Source organism: Salmo salar, unplaced genomic scaffold (assembly GCF_905237065.1).
Source record: "Salmo salar unplaced genomic scaffold, Ssal_v3.1, whole genome shotgun sequence".
NCBI lineage: Eukaryota > Metazoa > Chordata > Actinopteri > Salmoniformes > Salmonidae > Salmo > Salmo salar.
This window is the reverse complement of record NW_025548276.1, coordinates 50,001-71,521: the sequence shown is the minus strand read 5'-3', so window position 1 is coordinate 71,521 and position 21,521 is coordinate 50,001.

Genomic DNA, 21,521 nt, shown 5'->3' with positions numbered 1-21,521 from the left:
GGAGCAGATAGGGTCAAAGTAGTGGAATGGGGTAGTGGGTTTTAATGAGTGTAGGGTTAGTTGGCCTGGTGCAGGAGCAGATAGGGTCAAAGTAGTGGAATGGGGTAGTGGGTTTTAATGAGTGTAGGGTTAGTTGGCCTGGTGCAGGAGCAGATAGGGTCAAAGTAGTGGAATGGGGTAGTGGGTTTTAATGAGTGTAGGGTTAGTTGGCATGGTGTTGTCATTAGCTTATTGGGTTGAAAGGCTGTGAGGTTGAGCATCCCACTGCTACTGTTCTAGATGACTGTTGGGAATATACTAGTAGACAAGGCAGTGGTTTTGGTTGGACAGTTGGAAAGCTTGCTGATGAGAGTAGTTTCAGGGAGTTGGAGGTTGGCCCTTTTCTGTGGTGATAGGAGATGTTCCTCCATGGTTACTCCCAGATCCTGTTGTTGATCTAACCTTGGTAGACAAAAGGAAAGATTGGGTCAGAAGTCAGTGATAAAGGGAAACTGGTTGACAATTACATTGGTAGAAGTTGTTATGCTTTTTTACCTCTTTTCACAGATGGATCCAAGGGCCCAGATAGTGGGCCCACAGGAGCAGGTGTTTACCTTCCTGAATGTGATGTGCAGATATGTAGAAGACTAACAGATGAACTGTCAGTGTACTCAGTTGAACTGTTGGTGATAATAGTTGTCCTCCAGTGGGTGGAGGACGTACAGCCTGTTAGAGTTATAGTATCCTCAGATTCTCTGTCTGTATTGAATAGTTTATCATCTGGTAAATCTATTAGGAGTGACCTACTATTGGAGGTATTAACCTCTCTAGGGTCGGCGGGACGAAATCGTCCCAACTACGCAACAGCCAGTTGAATCCCGTGGCGCGATTTTCAAATACCTTAGAAATGCTATTACTTCAATTTCTCAAACATATGACTATTTTACAGCATTTTAAAGACAAGACTCTCGTTAATCTAACCACACTGTCCGATTTCAAAAAGGCTTTACAACGAAAGCAAAACATTAGATTATGTCAGCAGAGTACCCAGCCAGAAATAATCAGACACCCATTTTTCAAGCTAGCATATAATGTCACATAAATCCAAACCATAGCTAAATGCAGCACTAACCTTTGATGATCTTCATCAGATGACACACCTAGGACATTATGTTATACAATACATGCATGTTTTGTTCAATCAAGTTCATATTTATATCAAAAACCAGCTTTTTACATTAGCATGTGACGTTCAGAACTAGCATACCCCCCGCAAACTTCCGGTGAATTTACTAAAAATGTACTAAATTACTCACGATAAACGTTCACAAAAAGCATAACAATTATTTTAAGAATTATAGATACAGAACTCCTCTATGCACTCGATATGTCCGATTTTAAAATAGCTTTTCGGTGAAAGCACATTTTGCAATATTCTAAGTACATAGCCCGGCATCACAGGGCTAGCTATTTAGACACCCAGCAAGTTTAGCACTCATCAAAGTCAGATTTACTATAAGAAAAATGTTATTACCTTTGCTGTTCTTCGTCAGAATGCACTCCCAGGACTTCTACTTCAATAACAAATGTTGGTTTGGTTCAAAATTATCCATAGTTATATCCAAATAACGGCGTTTTGTTCGTGCGTTCAAGACACTATCCGAATGGTAAAGAAGGGTGACGAGCACGACGCATTTCGTGACAAAGAAATTCTAAATATTCCATTACCGTACTTCGAAGCATGTCAACCGCTGTTTGAAATCAATTTTTTTGCCATTTTTCTCGTAAAAAAAGCGATAATATTCCGACCGGGAATCTGCGCGTTTAGGTAAAAAGACGAAAGAAAATAAAGCATGGGGTCGACCGTGCACGCGCCTAAGCCCATTGTCCTCTGATCGGCCACTATCCAAACGCGCTAATGTGTTTCAGCCTGGGGCTGCCTCGATATCATTCAGCTTTTTCCCGGGTTCTGAGAGCCTATGGGAGCCGTAGGAAGTGTCACGTTACAGCAAAGATCCTCAGTCTTCAATAAAAAGAGTCAAGATGAACAAGAACTTGTCAGACAGGTCACTTCCTGTATGGAATCTTCTCAGGTTTTTGCCTGCCATATGAGTTCTGTTATACTCACAGACACCATTCAAACAGTTTTATAAACTTTAGGGTGTTTTCTATCCAAAGCCAATAATTATATGCATATTCTAGTTACTGGGCAGGAGTAGTAACCAGATTAAATCGGGTACGTTTTTATCCGGCCGTGTAAATACTGCCCCCTATCCCCAACAGGTTAATGTTATTATGGAGAATTGAGAGAATGGGTCTAGTAGTGAGATTCTGCTGGGTCCCAGCACATTCAGGTGTGGAATGGAATGAAATTGTAGACTAGTTAGCTAAAATAACTTTAAAACAAGATATAATATATATTAATGTTCCACTGGGTAGAGGTGAGGACAAATGTGAGATCAGAGACATTTTGATAGATGTGTGGCAGAAGAGATGGGACTCTGAGCACAAGGGACGGCATTTATATGCCCTCCAAAGAAAGGTCGGTGGACCAAGGTTCAAAGGTCAGATTAGGAAGGAAGAGGTGGTGTTTCCTCGATTGTGTTTAGGACATTGTACATTGAACTGGTCCTTCCATCTGGTTGGCAGCATGTGAATGGTTTGTGTCTGGAGGGTATTGTCAATGAAACGGTGGAGCATGTGTTGTTATATTGTTGTAAGGATGTTGAAGAGAGGGAAAGATTGAAGTGTAGGGTCATTGAGGTTGGATGGGGTTGGGGGGTTTGGAAGGGATTGGGGGGATGGGGGAGGGTCTATTAGAAGTTAGTAGGGATCTTTTTTATTTTCTCAGAAGTACTGAGTTAGGTAGGAGGATTTAGAAATGGTGTAAACCGTGATTGAACACACTTCAGCACAGTAGGAGGCGCCACGCTCCTTTAACGTTGGTTTGAGGACCGCCATTATACCATAGAAGAAGAAGAAGTTGGTAACGTGAGGTTTTGTCGTTCGTGAAGAGTGCAGCTATTCTTTTGCCTATTTTCCAAATGTATTTTGTCATGGTGGGAGGGTTTGTTTATCGGTTTCCGCTGTTTATCGGTTAGAGTTGAGGAGGGAGTAGGGTAGTTTGATGTCCTCAACCGAGTGGAGAAGAAACGCTGTCTCTTCAGGTGCGTTGTGGAGAATGGTGTGGAGGAATTATTGATCCTGGTCGGTGAACAGGTGGGAGAGGAACATATACACTCTGTATCCAGAATGAACAAGGCGGTGGTTGTGGTAATGTAAAAGGTGAGTCTTGTTACCCGGCTAGTTACCAGTATGATTTATGTGAGGGGTTGTGTTGGTGCTGATTTCGACAAGAGTAGTGGTGTCTAATCTGCCTCCGTTTATTACCACCGAACAGATCCGTAAAGAGTTGGTTCGTTTTGCTAAATGTGGAAGTGTTTTTCTGAACGAAATTCAAGGTTAAACAGGGGAGGGGTGGTACACAGGGTTTGTTAGCACAGAGGAGCCCAGTGATATAATATTATATATATAATATTACTATATGTCCCAGCTGTTTGCTGTGGTTTTGAAGTAATTCTCTTCCAGCCCGCGTTAACCTTGTAGGTTTACCTCAGGTAACTTATTATTAACTATCCTTGTAGGTTTACCTCAGGTAACTTATTATTAACTAAACTTGTAGGTTTACCTCAGGTAACTTATTATTAACTAAACTTGTAGGTTTACCTCTGGTAACTTATTATTAACTATCCTTGTAGGTTTACCTCAGGTAACTTATTATTAACTAGGTTACAGCTACTTGGTGAGGAAGCTCACTGTTCACCTGGTTATAGATTGTAGTGACCTACAGGGATGGTTGGCGCAAAGCCTTCAAACGTTAAACATGTTCTGGTCATGGTTAACTGTATATATATATTAAAAGGTGTAAATTCTCAACAAATCGCATGTCCCTGTTCTCTTTTTCAAGATGTGTCCGATTTAAACAGTCAGAAGAAAGAATAAAAATAAATAACCTTTTTTTATTTGTTTCTAAATGGCTGCTGGGTAATATGATAATCGTTGAAATCTGTTGGTTCGTAGACATCAAATAGAGAGAATGCTGCGCAGGTTCACTGAGTTGTAAACCTAATGGATAGGTGGAGATCATTGATTTGTAGCTCTGACTCAGTTGCTACCTCAGATTATGAGTCTATCAAGTGTGGTGAATGAGGTATGTAGTTCCCACAGAAGACCACAGGGAGGAGCAAGAGAGATATAAACCCATACAGTTTATCTCTTTAAATACCCTGAACCTAACAATCAATCTAATGTATTTATAAAGACCTTTTTACATCAGCAGATGTCACAAAGTGCTGTACAGAAACTCTAACCCTACGTATAACCTGTTTTATCCTGAACCCTAATTCTAGGGTAGGGTAGCCTAGAACCCCTTTAGAAACTATTATAGTAATAATATTATGTTAGTAAATACCATTATAGTACTAAATAGGTTCTATTGTTATTTTTAAATAAAACCTATGTATAGTACTTAGCATTTAACTGTTTTTTTGTTATTTTATTATATTTATTATTTAGAGGAGTCTGTCTAATTAATGAAAAGTTAAGTTATTGCCAGACTTTTTAATGAAACCTTTATTTAACCAGGCAGGTCAGTTAAGAACAAATTCTATTTACAATGACGGCCTCCTGGGGACCAGTGGGTTAACTGCCTTGTTCAGCGGCAGAACAACAGATTTTTACCTTGTCAACTCTGAGGTCGTCCCATTGTTTCCGAAAGGGGAACGTTTTTACCAATTGTTGGTAGTTAAAACGTAAACCAGTTATTATTATAATACAGTTTTTTATGGCTTGGTCCTAAGAACAGGTTTTAGTGGTAAATTAAAAAGGGAGACAGTTTTTGGTGCCATTTATGGAAAACTGAATTGGGTTTGTGGCTGGATCAGCAGCTCTTCATCATGCGGCCGGAGAGACTCAATACAACAGGGGTCTCTGATTTCTATGCTGCAGTACTGAGGGCCTGGCAGCTGCTGAGACCCACACGAGAGGAGGGGGTGGTGGTGGTGCCTGGGCCGTGGGTCTGGGAGGAACCACTGATCACTGGGTTTGGTGGACCTGGAGAGCAGGGTGGCAGCGTTCTGACTCAAAGCAGCACAGAGGCTACTGTACCGTACGGAGGTGGGCTTAGCGGGAGGGAAGGGGCATCAGAGGCAGGGGGTTGTGGGGGCTGAGAGCATGGCAGGGTATAGGTGGAGGGTGCTTTATAAGCTCCCAGTGCTGGAAAGGTCAGGGGTTATCCAGTGGAGGGTATTACATGGAGCCCTGGACACCAATAGCTGATTGGCTCGGGTTGACCTGGGAGTTGAGGAGGGGTTGTCCGTTTTCTACAATGACAGACTGTTCATCATGTTTTCTCTGTGTTGCCGGGGTAATGCCATTACTGTTTATTTAATTTCACCTTTATTTAACCAGGTGGGCCAGTTGAGAACAAGTCCTTTATTTAACCAGGTGGGCAAGTTGAGAACAAGTCCTTTATTTAACCAGGTGGGCCAGTTGAGAACAAGTCCTTTATTTAACCAGGTGGGCCAGTTGAGAACAAGTCCTTTATTTAACCAGGTAGGCCAGTTGAGAACAAGTCCTTTATTTAACCAGGTAGGCTAGTTGAGAACAAGTCCTTTATTTAACCAGGTGGGCTAGTAGAGAACAAGTTCTCATTTACAACTGCGACCTGGCCAAGATAAAGCAAAGCAGTGTGACACAAACAACAACACAGAGTTACACATGGAATAAACAAACGTACAGTCAATAACACAATAGAAAAGTCTATATACAGTTGTGCAAATGAGGTAAGATAAAGGAGGTAAGTTAATAAATAGGCTGTGGTGGCGAAATAATTACAATTTAGCAATTAAACACTGGAGTGATAGATGTGCAGAAGATTTGCAAGTAGAGATACTATTAACTAACTGCTATCTCTCTGTCCCTCTCTCTCTTTCTCTCTCTCTCTCTGTCTCTCCCTCTCTCTGTCCCTCTCTCTCTCTCTCTGTCCCTCTCTCTCTCTCTCTTCTCTCTCTGTCCCTCTCTCTCTGTCTCTCCCTCTCTCTCTGTCTCTCCCTCTCTCTGTCCCTCTCTCTCTCTCTCTGTCCCTCTCTCTCTCTCTGTCCCTCTCTCTCTGTCCCTCTCTCTCTGTCCCTCTCTCTCTGTCCCTCTCTTCTCTCTGTCTCTCTCTCTCTCTCTCTCTCTCTCTCTCTCTCTCGTCTCTCTCTCTGTCTCTGTCTCTCTCTCTCTCTCTCTCTCTCTCTCTCTTCCTCTCTCTCTCTGTCCCTCTCTCTCTCTCTCTCTCTCTCTCTCTCTCTCTCTCTGTCCCTCTCTCTCTCTCTCTCTCTCTCTCTGTCCCTCTCTCTCTCTCTCTCTCTCTCTCTCTCTCTCTCTCAACAGCGCTCTGCACAGGCAGCAGTGGAGGACAGTGATCAGATCTTTACTGAGCTGATCCGCTCCATTGAGAGAAGGAGCTCTGAGGTGAAGGAGCTGATCAGAGCCCAAGAGAAGGCTCAAGTGAGTGAAGCTGAAGGAGTCCTGGAGCAACTGAAGCAGGAGATAGCTGAGCTGAGGAAGAGAAGCACTGAGCTGGAGCAGCTCTCACACACAGAGGATCACATCCATTTCCTCCAGGTAACTAAACTGTCTTGTTACATGTGATATGAAATGAACTTCATGTGAAACTATTCATCTTATGTTGTCCTGTCTGTTCCCCTCTCTCTCTCTCTCTCTCTCTCTCTGTCCCTCTCTCTCTCTCTCTCTCTCTGTCCCTCTCTCTCTCTCTCTCTCTCTCTCTCGCTCTCTCTCTGTCCCTCTCTCGCTCTCTCTCTGTCCCTCTCTCTCTCTCTCTCTGTCCCTCTCTCTCTCTCTGTCCCTCTCTCTCTCTCTCTCTGTCCCTCTCTCTCTCTCTCTCTCTCTCTCTCTGTCCCCCTCTCTCTCTCTCTCTGTCCCTCTGTCTCTCTGTCCCTCTGTCTCTCTCTCTCTCTCTCTCTCTCTCTCTCTGTCCCCCTCTCTGTCCCTCCTCTCTGTCCCCTCCTCTCTCTCTCTCTGTCCCTCCTCTCTCTCTCTCTCTGTCCCTCCTCTCTCTCTCTCTGTCCCTCTCTCTCTTTCCCTCTGTCTCTCTGTGTCTTTCTGTGTCCCTCTCTCTGTGTCCCCCTGTCCCTCTCTCTGTGTCCCTCTCTCTGTCTGGCCCTCTGTGTCCCTCTGTGCCTCTCTGTCCCTCTGTGTCCCTCTCTCTGTCTCTCTCGGTGTCTCTCTCTGTGTCCCTCTGTCCCTCTCTCTCTCTCTCTCTCCCTCTCTCTCTGTCCCCCTCTCTCTCTGTCTCTGTCTCTCTCTCTCTCTCTCTCTCTCTCTCTCTCTCTGTCTCTCTCTCTGTCCCTCTCTCTCTCTCTCTCTGTCCCTCCTCTCTCTCTCTGTCCCTCTGTTCCTCTGTCTCTCTCTCTCTCTCTCTCTCTCTGTCTGTCTCTGTCTCTCTCTCTGTCTGTCTCTGTCTCTCTCTGTCTCTCTCTGTCTCTCTCTCTCTCTCTGTCTCTGTCTCTGTCTCTCTCTCCAGAGTTATCAGTCTCTCTCCAGTATCAGTGTATCTTCAGACTTACCCAGCATCGTTGTCCGTCCTCTTCAGTACTTTGGAGATGTGAGTAAGACTGTGTCTGAACTGAGAGAGAAACTAGAAGACTTCCTTAAAGGAGAATGGACCAAGATCTCCACTACAGGTGTGTTGAAAACAATCAGAACATCAACTTTAGACCATTGAAAGTTCCCTACTAGTCATATACATGTGGAATATGGTATGATGATAACATTCCCTCTCTCTGTCAATGTGTTTGTGTGTCTGTAGTGAATATAGTGGAGGTTGTTCTGCCTCCAGAGCCCAAGACCAGAGAACAGTTGTTACAATGTGAGTCTCTTTATTGTGAAGTAACTAACAGTCTCTTTTTACTGCCACTCCTAACAATCCCTCTAGAAATATATAGCAATAGTAGATCTAATCAAAGACTGGGTATCTATCTGACTCCTCATATTTCTCTGATTTGATCTCTGCTGTGCTCTAATCAAAGACAGGGTAGATACAGTATCTGACTTAACTTATTGTTCTGACTCCCCTCATTGGTCTCTGCTCTTCTCCCAGATTCCTGTCAGCTCACACTGGACCCAAACACAGCATACACACTCCTCTCTCTGTCTGAAGGGAACAGAAAGGTGACCTGTACAGACCAAGTCCAACCATATCCTGACCATCCAGACAGATTCACCAACCAGTACCAGGTTCTGTGTAGAGAGGGTCTGTCTGGACGCTGTTACTGGGAGGTGGAGTGGAGTGGGGAGTTGGTTATTACAGCAGTCTCATATAAAGACATCAGCAGAACAGGGTCAGGTAATATATTTGGATACAATAACAAGTCCTGGAGTTTACAGTGCTATAGAGGTGATTATTGTTTCAGCCACAATAATGTTGAGACTAACGTATCAGGCCCTCAGTCCTCCAGAGTAGGAGTGTACCTGGATCACAAGGCAGGTACTCTGTCCTTCTACAGTGTCTCTGACACACTGACCCTCCTCCACAGAGTCCAGACCACATTCACTCAGCCCCTCTATCCTGGGTTTAATCTCTATAATAGTACTGCTGAGCTGGTTAAACTGTAGTAGGGTCCACATAGATACTAGTCATGCTGGTGTAGTCTATAGCTGAGCTGGTTAAACTGTAGTAGGGTCCACATAGATACTAGTCACGCTGGTGTAGTCTATAGCTGAGCTGGTTAAACTGTAGTAGGGTCCACATAGATACTAGTCATGCTGGTGTAGTCTATAGCTGAGCTGGTTAAACTGTAGTAGGGTCCACATAGTTACTAGTCATGCTGGTGTAGTCTATAGCTGAGCTGGTTAAACTGTAGTAGGGTCCACATAGATACTAGTCATGCTGGTGTAGTCTATAGCTGAGCTGGTTAAACTGTAGTAGGGTCCACATAGATACTAGTCATGCTGGTGTAGTCTATAGCTGAGCTGGTTAAACTGTAGTAGGGTCCACATAGATACTAGTCATGCTGGTGTAGTCTATATCTGAGCTGGTTAAACTGTAGTAGGGTCCACATAGATACTAGTCATGCTGGTGTAGTCTATAGCTGAGCTGGTTAAACTGTAGTAGGGTCCACATAGATACTAGTCATGCTGGTGTAGTCTATAGCTGAGCTGGTTAAACTGTAGTAGGGTCCACATAGATACTAGTCATGCTGGTGTAGTCTATAGCTGAGCTGGTTAAACTGTAGTAGGGTCCACATAGATACTAGTCACGCTGGTGTAGTCTATAGCTGAGCTGGTTAAACTGTAGTAGGGTCCACATAGATACTAGTCATGCTGGTGTAGTCTATAGCTGAGCTGGTTAAACTGTAGTAGGGTCCACATAGATACTAGTCATGCTGGTGTAGTCTATAGCTGAGCTGGTTAAACTGTAGTAGGGTCCACATAGATACTAGTCATGCTGGTGGTGATGGTCCCCAGATGTGATGATTTATTCTGCTGTGTTTTATGTACAATCCTTATTTTCTGACTGATTTGAATTTGAAGAGATTTAAGGTTTTCATATTTGATAAAATACAATGTCCATTTCCATGAATCATGATGTCTGGTGGTGATGTAACAACAGGTGGTCTTTTTAATCCACTATCCAGAGTCAGGAACAGATGAAGTTAGGTCTGCTACTGTTCAGTGATTAAATATATATACTTCTGTGAATATATGAACCATTTGCATCCAAAAATAAACTGCTCACATTTTGGAGATAAACTTTGTAAGGACTGTGTGTGTTTTTGTGTAAATAGTTTCTGAAAAAAGTGTGTCCAGCTCAAACGCTGATTGTTGTTGTAAATGAGCGTTCTAAAGGAGCGTTCTAAAGGAGCGTTCTAAAGGAGCGTTCTAAAGGAGCGTTCTAAAGGAGCGTTCTAAAAGAGGGTTCTAAAAGAGCGTTCTAAATGAGCGTTCTAAATGAGCGTTCTAAATGAGGGTTCTAAAAGAGCGTTCTAAATGAGCGTTCTAAACGAGGGTTCTAAATGAGCGTTCTAAACGAGGGTTCTGAAGGAGCGTTCTAAATGAGCGTTCTAAACGAGGGTTCTAAATGTGTGTTCTAAATTGAGAGGTAGCCTGACTGCCATTAGGTACCGAGATGAGATCCTCAGACCCCTTGTGAGACCATATGCTGGTGCGGTTGGCCCTGGGTTCCTCCTAATGCAAGACAATGCTAGACCTCATGTGGCTGGAGTGTGTCAGCAGTTCCTGCAAGAGGAAGGCATTGATGCTATGGACTGGCCCGCCCGTTCCCCAGACCTGAATCCAATTGAGCACCTCTGGGACATCATGTCTCGCTCCATCCACCAACGCCACGTTGCACCACAGACTGTCCAGGAGTTGGCGGATGCTTTAGTCCAGGTCTGGGAGGAGATCCCTCAGGAGACCATTGCACTTTCACGTTGCTGTACTATGCATTACTGTACTATGCATCCTCTCTATTTTCGCTGCAGCACAAATCAGGATAGCTATGTCTGTCTATACAAAGGTCTTAGTCATGAATGTTTCAAGCTATTCACGTTGATTCAATCAATTCCCAGGTCTGACATTGTGATGTCAGCGTAGTAATCTACCGATCAGCTGCATTCCCCAGTTGTCTCTCATTGTGGGTCATATGACCATAGAATTATGAATTAGAATACTAGAATAGTTATTTAATAGGATCTCTATACATATTATTCAGCTGGAGTGGACCGACAAACTCATTAGCTAGCTACATCGCCTCATGAGAAACAAAAGTCATTTCAGAAAATTAGTCAAATTAACTGCATGGGTGAGCTTACTTTCATTCATAGCATAATTTAGTTACATGGAGAGTTTTTCTCCTGGAATTTCTATTTTGCATCAGGCTATGTCACTACATGCTGATTAGCTTTTAAAAGAGGATAATAAACTGTCTTTTCTCTGGGTATTGTTTTGCTATCTTGTCTGTGTAATTCAAGGACAAGTTGACTGAGTGTGATCGTGGAGGGAAGACACTGTGCTGAAAATATACATATAAATAGCAACTGTCAGGCCCATTGACTGCACTGATACAGGTGGAGACTGTTGTATTATTCATTACATGAGCTTGAAGCCACAACAGACAGTGACGTCATATGTTTGTCCCACTCCATTAACAGTCAGCACGCCATTTTAATTTAGCCTTCTGGATTTGAAGGTATGTGGGCTCCATACCACACAAATGCATTATAAGACAAGACAAACATGGACATGCTAGGGGGAATGCTTTGACGTTGCCAGATTATCCAAATCGGAAAGAAGAATGACCTTGTTATATTGCTATGAGATTGAGTGTGTGCATTTATATGACGTTCATTTATATATTGTTAACAATTATGTGGTAAGTCATTAATAGTTCACCACCCCAGTATTACAATCTAGTGATTAAAGAAGTGTTTACCTGGCTAGGTGGATCTACCGTTGACTGCAAGCTGTTGTTATTTTATTGTGATAAGTTATTATGATTGGGTGAAGCAGCCATGAATGCTCAGTGCTTACACATGAAGTGCAGTGATAGTGGAGGGGGAGTTGACTAGGATGGTGCCTCCCTGAAGGCTGCGGCAGGGCCGTGGCAGGATGTGACCCATGCCAGGGCCCCTAAGCGATATGCTGCTACCTCATCAACTGGAGCTGGGCTGACGGTCGCCAGCGTATGCTCTCTGCTCTACAAGGGCATGGACTCTGGCGGGGGGATTAAGAGTGCACTGCCAGGGTGGAAGAATGAGAGAGGAACAGAGTAGAGAGGGGGAGAAAGGAGAGAAAGGGGGAAGAGGAGAGAGCGAGTAGGGGAGGGAGAGAGTGCCCAAACAAGGAAGCCAGGGGAAAGAATACAAGCCACAGAGAGAGAGAGAGAGAGCTAGGTAAGGGTTAGTCACGTGTCAAACTCATTCCACAGAGGGCCAAGAGTCTGCAGGTTATCCCTCCACCCTTGTACTTGATAGATTAATTAAGGTCACTAATTAGTTAGGAACTCCCCTCACCTGGTTGTCTAGGTCTTTATTGAAAGGAAAAACCAAAAACCCGCAGACACTTGTGAATCGAATTTGACACCCCTAGGCTAGACGTTGTTGACTGTGGAGTTGTTGACTGTGGAGTTACTGGAAAAAGACTGACTGAGGGAGAAAAAAGAGCTAGACAGTGCCTAATTTGTAAATCAGGAGTTGCCGGAACAAGTGAGCACGAGAGGGGGGTGACCTGCATTGCATGCATATCATCACATTTGCGTAGTGGCATAGAGCAGTAAGTAGAGGCATTTACAGAAGTTGCCCACATGGGGAAAAAAGGTTTGTGGCCTAGGGTCCAGAAAATGTTTGGCCTTTTTATAAACGCATTTAATGCAATTCTACGTCATTTTACGATTGGAGATTTTGGCACGATCTTTTTTTAATGCTGCGTTCAAAACAACTGGGAACTCGGAGCTGGGCATTCTACGACTTCAGACTTCAGTGCGTTCAAGACAACTGCGAAATTGGGGAAATAACGAGCTCAGACTGGAATTTTTTTTTGTTGATGGTCATCCAATTTGAAATTCCACATGGGGAACTCTGGCCTCTTCTAGATCTCCGACTTTCTATTATCTCTCTACTCCGATAATTTGTTATGAATTACATGAGCCTGGGGAACTCTGGCCTCTTCTAGAGCTCCGACTTTCCGACCTGACGATCACTGACATCATGATTCGGCTTATTTGTTTTCGAGTTCCAAGTTGTCTTGAAAGCACAAAATGATCGAAATGACAGGCAATTTAGACACTGACAAACTGAGAATCTGAGATCAATGAAAACGACATTGAATCCATCAATAGCCTAGGCCTATTTAATTTATTTCTCAACAGACAGCAGTAACCATAACTTTGTCAAATGTATTTCAACCCTTTGCGCGGCTCTATAAGGACATTATGAATTGCAATGCTGGAGAGATGAGAGTTGCAGGCTCATGTCTATCGGAGTAGAGAGCGGGAGAGAGAGATAATAGAAAGTGAATCTCATTGTAGTGAGAGATGGGGGGGGATTAAAGAAGAGGCAACTCCAAAGAACTTTGATCACGTTTATTAGAATCTTTACATTGCAAAAAGTGACAATTATTTTTCATGCCAGAAGAGGTACCGGATCCGGACAAAACGAAACTGTTCCAAGACGGAGAGGTGCCAGATCCTGTTCCAGTAGGATCCGGCTAAAATTAAGCACTGGAGAGAGGGCAAGTGCTGAGCGATTAACCGAAATGTCGTATTTTTTTCTCCGGTTATTCAACAACTAATTGACCGATGTGGGTTCAATGACTTGAATTCCATTTAGTTCGTTATTTCTGTGATCCCAACGCGCCGTTTCTCCAGAGAGAAATCAAATCATTCACGAGAGAAATCAAGTCAAGAACTATGTGGGACACTGGGCTGAAGGGAGTTGTAGTTTTCATTAACCAAATATTCAACCTAGTTCAGCGCAGAAATGTCGTAATTAACTACATTAACCACGTTTTTATCAACAGTTTTTAATTTGTTCGCTTCGACATGGTGGGATATTTTTGTCTGTAAAATTAATTATGCGAGAAATGGCGGTGGAAACGCCTTTATGCTCAAATCTTTATGTCATTTCCATCATATCGAAGTAAACTTGTCACGCGATGATATTGAGTGTGGCCCTCCGACTACTACTCAGGAAACCATGCAGTTTCTTAGGCAACAGATTAAGTATATTATGATGAATTTCACAGTGTTGAAAGTGCACGGTGATGAGCTTGGTGCTCCTTTCCAATAAATATCGAGGGTCTTATTCTGGTGACACGATGCTCAACTGCCCTTTTGACAAATACAAATATCATAAAGCCTTAGGAAGTGCAAAATGAACCCTAAGTCACTATGTTTGATAGGCAATGAGTTGAAAAACTACAGATCTCAGAATTCCACACTTCCTGGTTGGATTCTTCTCTGGTTTTTGCCTGCGATATGAGTTCTGTTATACTCACAGACATCATTCAAAACGTTTTAGAAACTTCAGTGTTTTCTATCCAAATCTACTAATAATATGCATATCCTATCTTCTGAGCCTGAGTAGCAGGCATTTTACTACTGGCACGCCTTTCATCCGGACGTCAAAATACTGTCCCCTACCCTAGAGAAGTTAAGACAATTGTCAAATAATCATTACATTCATTACACACGACAATTGTTGTACAACATCATGGCTACGCTGTTGGCATCACCTTTTACAGTGGATTTCCGCTGTTGTGGGCCTTTAATCATCTGTCTGACTTTGTTGTTCACACAGGAGAGAGACAGGACTATCGTGGATCCTCTGGGGAGCCTCAACAACATCATGATGCTGAAGAGGCAGAGAAGAGTCTCTCCAGATCACAACACCTCAATAAACACCTGCAAAGACCCACAGGGAAGAGAACTCTCTGCTGCTCTGACTGTGGGAAGAGATTCACCTCCTCAGCAGGCATTAAAATTCATCAGAGAATCCACACAGGAGAGAAATCTTATACCTGTGATGAATGTGGGAAGAGTTTTACTCATTCACACAGCCTTATATCACACCAGAGAACACACACAAACTCAAATTGGGCTGTGTATAACTATTTAAATGTCTCTCGGACCAGGTGACTTTTATCAATATACACTCTAAAAAGTAAAGGTTCCTGGAGTATCCTTTAGGGGTTCTTCAAATTGGAACTGTGGGGGAACCCCTAAAAGTTATTTGAAGAACATTTTGTGGGAACTCCTATAAGTTCTCTGAAGAACCCCTTATCATGGTTCCTCAAAGAACCTTTTGGGGTTCATTTTTTTAACTCCCAGCAAACCAGACAGCACCATTTTTTTATTGCCTTTTTTTTTTACAGATAGCCAGGGGCACACTCCAACACTCGAACATCATTTAAAAACAACGCATTTGTGATTAGTGAGTCTGCCAGAGTTAGAAGGGATGACCAGGGATGTTCTCTTGATAAGTGTGTGAATTTGACCTTTTTCCTGTCTTGCTAAGCATTCGAAACATAACAAGTACTTCTGGGTGTCAGGGAAAATGTATGGAGTAAAAAGTACATTATTTTCTTTAGGAAGGTAGCAAAGTAAAAGTAAAAGTTGTCAAATATAAATAGTAAAGTACAGATACCCCCAGAAAATGACTTAAGTAGTACTTTAAAGTATTTTTACTTGAGTACTTTACACCACTGGTTATGTGTCATTATATAAGAGCATTAAATATTGCAAGTTGAGCTTCCACCTCCCATTATGGCCTGTAGAGTAAATTGCTGCTCTTAGTTGAGCTAATTAGTCATGGTGATTGGTCTATAGGCATGGTTCATGATGAACAAAACAATGCAGCCTCTCTGTCCATGTTGGATTCATTAGCTTCATTCAGCCTGTTGCACACACACATACGTCTGCGTGCGAGGATTGCATGGAGAGAAAAAAAAACGTTGAATGTGCCGTGAAGGTTAAGGGCTCCATTATTTTGTGTGCATTATATTAAACATGTGAGGCCTGTCACTTAGGCTGGTCCTGCTGGGCCATACCGATAGTTCCCATGGCACTCATCCTCGATGTTAATCAACAACAACAAAAAATGGACTCTGGTTTGTGAGGTGAACTAACCTTCCTACTTGGCTTGCAGAGACAAGGTGCTGTCAATTTAACCTTTTATTTTGACTAGGCAAGTCAGTTAAGAACAAATTCTTATTTACAATGACAGCCTACCAGGGAACAGTGGGTTAACTGCCTTATTTAGGGCAGAATGACAGATTTTTTACCTTGTCAGCTCAGGGATTCGATCCAACAACCTTTCGGTTACTGGCCCAATGCGCTAACCACTAGGCACTAGGCTACCTGACACCCCAAATAAACTGGATGTAATTAGCTTGAAGAATACTGTCAGTCCCTGGAGAACCCTTGATCTGTGTCCCTAACGTAAGATGAAGTGGGAGTGCTGCTGCCTGAAGAGCTGCAGCTGCAGTCAATATTAACTGGGCTGGGCTATTTTTACCCCATTTTGTTTTTCCACTGAATTGGTCTTTTAACCCAAATATATATGAATTCTAGTCAATGGACACAATAAGCAAAAATGTGTGAGATGTTTGAAATGATTCCCTTTGTTTTGGGCAATGATAACTAGGACTGTAAATGTAGGAGAATTGTGAATTGTTTTCACTCAGTCGGATTCACAATGTTATTTTAGGCATTTCCACATTCACATTTTTTTATTGAGTTTTCTTGCTTTCTGCTCACTGCAGCCAGTGTAAAAATCCATGGTCTTGTTGCGCTGATCTGTCAGTGTTCCCTCCAATTGACTTTTTCTTGCTAGATGTCTGTCTCTCTTGATATCTTCATGCACACCAGTCAAGGGGATATTGTGTAGGAGATTGAAAGGCAAAGGTATGTAGTTGTCAGCTGAAACCAAAATCTGGTTCTGAAACATTGGGTACTCTTGGACTATTCGTTTCAAAGACAAGCATAAAAATGTTACGCAATAACAAGATTTAGAAGGAACATCTTACCTCATACAAAAGGTACCTCTGAAATATGGACTATTTGATTACATACAGTCAAGTCCCAAATTATTGGCACCCTTGAGAAAGATGAGCAAAAAATACTATATAAAATATATAATACAAATACTACTAATTCTACAGTATTTGAATGCAAAAAAAAGGGAAAATTATATTATTTTATACTAATGCAAGTGCTCAGAGCAAGAGATTTTGTTAAACAAGTAATACAAAATTATCAAAATGATTGGCACCCCTGTTTTTAATACTCTAGCATCCTCCCCTTGCGAGGATAACAACACAGCCTTAAACACTTTTTTAATGATGATTGGAGAACACATTGGGATGGATCTTAGACCACTCCTCCATACAGAATATTTCCAGATCCTTGATATCCTTCGTCTGCGTTTATGGACTGCCCTCTTCAATTCAAACCACAGGTTTTCAATGGGGATCAAATCCTGAGACGGCCATTCAAAATGTTGATTTTGTGGTCAATGAACCATTTCTTTGTGGATTTTGATGTGTGCTTGGGGTTATTGTCTTGCTAAAAGATCCACTTGCGGCAAAGTTTCAAGATCCCTCCCAAATGTGTTCTCCAACCTCATAAAACATTTTCGAAAAAAAAGCTCAGTGTCGTTATACCTGTATTGAAAACAGGGGATTCAGGAAAAGATATGATCCCTTATTGATGTCACCTGTTAAATCCACTTCCATCCGTGTAGATGAAAGAGAGGAGACAGGTTAAAGAAGGTTTTTTAAGCCTTGAGACAATTGAGACATGTACTGTGTATGTGTGCCATTCAGAAGGTAAATGGGCAAGACAAAAGGACATCCAGCCAACTTGACACAACTGTGGGAAGCATTTGAGTCAACATGGGCCAGCATCCCTGTGGAATGCTTTCGACACCTTGTAGAGTCCATGCTCCAACGCATTGAGGTTGTTCTGAGGGCAAAAGGGAGCGGGGGGATCCAACAACTGAAAAAACACATTTTGCCCCAGGGATCCGTGGAAGTTTAGAGGGTGTAATACAATACAATGTAATATTATTAATCTACAATGTTTGTTATTAAACCTTGGGCAACATGAGCCTATTGGTATCCACAGTACTCCACCTATTATACATTTTCCATCTCAAATCTTCAATACTATATTTTTTTACATAAATGCACTGTAATTTAAAGTAATTGTCCAGTGAAAATCAAACTTTTAAAAGTTAATGTTCTGTTAACTCATACCCAAATAATTTTGACTATACTCGTATTTGTGGCGAAGCATTAATTGGAGAAAAATACTTTAAAAAAGCCACCTCAAACTTGTATCTCAAACAGACCGTTTCAAAAATGCTTTTTAAATGAGATTTAAACATAATCGGTTCAAGGACATACATCTGGTGTATTAGAAGCATTTATTGGTACCATGATTGACTTTCTATTTATTTATTTCACTATTATGGGGGATCCTGTTTTCTGCTAACAATGCCTGCAGTGGTGCGGTCGGCCGTGAACTTCCATGGCTTCAATGAGAGGTGGCAGTCTGTCACGTCTGCTCTCGCTCCTCCCCTCCGGTGTTTGACGTCGCCGGTATACTAACCGCCGGTCCTGGGATCCATCATTACGAGCACCTGCACGTTGTCATGAGGCAAACCTGGACTCCATTACCTTACTTATTACCACCCCTATATCTGGCCCTCCCTTAGGTTCCTTCCCCAGTCAGTATTGATCCTGTGTACATGCAAAGACGCTACTGTTATGTTGTCTCGTTTGTTGTTTTATTAAACGTTTCACCTGCTTCTCAACTTACAGTGTCTTCGTTACACAGTCGTTTTCTCTCTGCCTCATGACAACATGTGTAGAACTGCAGGATATTAGCGTTATAGTTGCAACAAGAAACATTTCTCTGCCCCATGACAACATGTGTAGAACTGCAGGATATTAGCGTTATAGTTGCAACAAGAAACATTTCTCTGCCTCATGACAACATGTGTAGAACTGCAGGATATTAGCGTTATAGTTGCAACAAGAAACATTTCTCTGCCCCATGACAACATGTGTAGAACTGCAGGATATTAGCGTTATAGTTGCAACAAGAAACATTTCTCTGCCTCATGACAACATGTGTAGAACTGCAGGATATTAGCGTTATAGTTGCAACAAGAAACATTTCTCTGCCTCATGACAACATGTGTAGAACTGCAGGATATTAGCGTTATAGTTGCAACAAGAAACATTTCTCTGCCCCATGACAACATGTGTAGAACTGCAGGATATTAGCGTTATAGTTGCAACAAGAAACATTTCTCTGCCCCATGACAACATGTGTAGAACTGCAGGATATTAGCGTTATAGTTGCAACAAGAAACATTTCTCTGCCCCATGACAACATGTGTAGAACTGCAGGATATTAGCGTTATAGTTGCAACAAGAAACATTTCTCTGCCCCATGACAACATGTGTAGAACTGCAGGATATTAGCGTTATAGTTGCAACAAGAAACATTTCTCTGCCCCATGACAACATGTGTAGAACTGCAGGATATTAGCGTTATAGTTGCAACAAGAAACATTTCTCTGCCCCATGACAAAATGTGTAGAATGCAGGAAATTAGCAAGTTTTTTTCCCTCCAAGAGGCAGACCTTTAAAATGTTCATTCCCAGGGCCCGAGACTTGGTTTGTACGGCCTTGCACACGAAATCATGGTAAAACTCCTTGTATGATATTTTTTATCTCACTCGAGTTGTGTTCTGATTATGAGGGGGTCACTGATGAATTTGCTATCACAAAAAAGTTTGAGAACCCCTGGGCTAGTGGTTAGGGAAGGGTTAGCTAACATGCTAAGTATCCTAACCATCCTTTTTAATTTTCACATGTAGCGAGCGAAGTGTTCGTGTTGTCCAACCAACATGCATAGTAGCTGAGTCAGACAATATAGTTTTCATGTTTCATAATTATCCTATTTCTCAGTGACACTTTTTTTGCACTATGTTTGAAGGCTGTCAGCTTCTTCTCAGGAGGAGAATCACTTAGCCTTTCAACTAATTTTCAAATGATAGGATGCCTATTTAAAAACACTTTTTCAACATTTCAAGATAGCAGTTAGTTCAGTTTGATCTTATTAAAGACAGCTGTATCATTTTTTTATTCATTTTGACATATTGTTTGGGACCACTTTTTTTGCTCTGTTTGAAGGCTGTCAGCTTCTTCTCAGGAAGAGAATCCCTTAGCCTTTCGACTAATTTTGGGTTAGTTCGACTAATTTTGGGTTAGTTCTCTCAAGAAGAACTAACCCACCCGGTGTATCCAGTATAAACTAACGGTGTACCCCCGGTGTATTCAGTATAAACTAAAGTTGTACACCCGGTGTATCCAGTATAAACTAAATGGTGTACACCCTGTGTATCCAGTATAAACTAACGTTGTACACCCGGTGTATCCAGTATAAACTAAAGTTGTACACCCGGTGTATCCAGTATAAACTAACGGTGTACACCAGGTGTATCCAGTATAAACTAACGGTGTACACCAGGTGTATCCAGTATAAACTAACGGTGTACACCCGAAGCTTCCAGTCTGTTATTCGAACTCAATCAGCATGACAGAGTGATCTCCAGCCTTGTCCTCGTCAACACTCACACCTGTTAACGAGAGAATCACTGACATGCTGGTCCTTTTGTGGCAGGGCTGAAATGCAGTGGAAATGTTTTTTGGGGGGGATTCAGTTAATTTGCATAACCCCTCCTACTGCAGTACATCCAGGAGGAGGTAGGATTACACTACCCACAACCCCCTCCTACTGCAGTACAAACAGGAGGAGGTAGGACTACACTACCCACAACCCCCTCCTACTGCAGTACGTACAGGAGGAGGTAGGACTACACTACCCACAACCCCCCTCCTACTGCAGTACATACAGGAGGTAGGACTACACTACCCACAACCCCCTCCTACTGCAGTATCTACAGGAGGAAGTAGGACTACACTACCCACAACCCCTCCTACTGCAGTACATACAGGAGGAGGTAGGACTACACTACCCACAACCCCCTCCTACTGCAGTACATCCAGGAGGAGGTAGGATTACACTACCCACAACCCCCTCCTACTGCAGTATGTACAGGAGGAGGTAGGACTACACTACCCACAACCCCCTCCTACTGCAGTACATACAGGAGGAGGTAGGACTACACTACCCACAACCACAGTTCCCTAAAGGCAGGGTTGGGTAGGTTAGTACCCTGTTAGAGGGTTGGGTAGGTTAGTACCCCGTTAGAGGGTTGGGTAGGTTAGTACCCCGTTAGAGGGTTGGGTAGGTTAGTACCCTGTTAGAGGGTTGGGTAGGTTAGTACCCTGTTAGAGGGTTGGGTAGGTTAGTACCCTGTTAGTTAGAGGGTTGGGTAGGTTAGTACCCCGTTAGAGGGTTGGGTATGTTAGTACCCCGTTAGAGGGTTGGGTATGTTAGTACCCCGTTAGAGGGTTGGGTGGGTTAGTACCCCGTTAGAGGGTTGGGTGGGTTAGTACCCCGTTAGAGGGTTGGGTAGGTTAGTACCCTGTTAGAGGGTTGGGTAGGTTAGTACCCTGTTAGAGGGTTGGGTAGGTTAGTACCCTGTTAGAGGGTTGGGTAGGTTAGTACCCTGTTAGAGGGTTGGGTAGGTTAGTACCCTGTTAGAGGGTTGGGTAGGTTAGTACCCTGTTAGAGGGTTGGGTAGGTTAGTACCCTGTTAGAGGGTTGGGTAGGTTAGTACCCCGTTAGAGGGTTGGGTAGGTTAGTACCCCGTTAGAGGGTTGGGTAGGTTAGTACCCCGTTAGAGGGTTGGGTAGGTTAGTACCCCGTTAGAGGGTTGGGTAGGTTAGTACCCTGTTAGAGGGTTGGGTAGGTTAGTACCCCGTTAGGGGTTGGGTAGGTTAGTACCCTGTTAGAGGGTTGGGTAGGTTAGTACCCCGTTAGAGGGTTGGGTAGGTTAGTA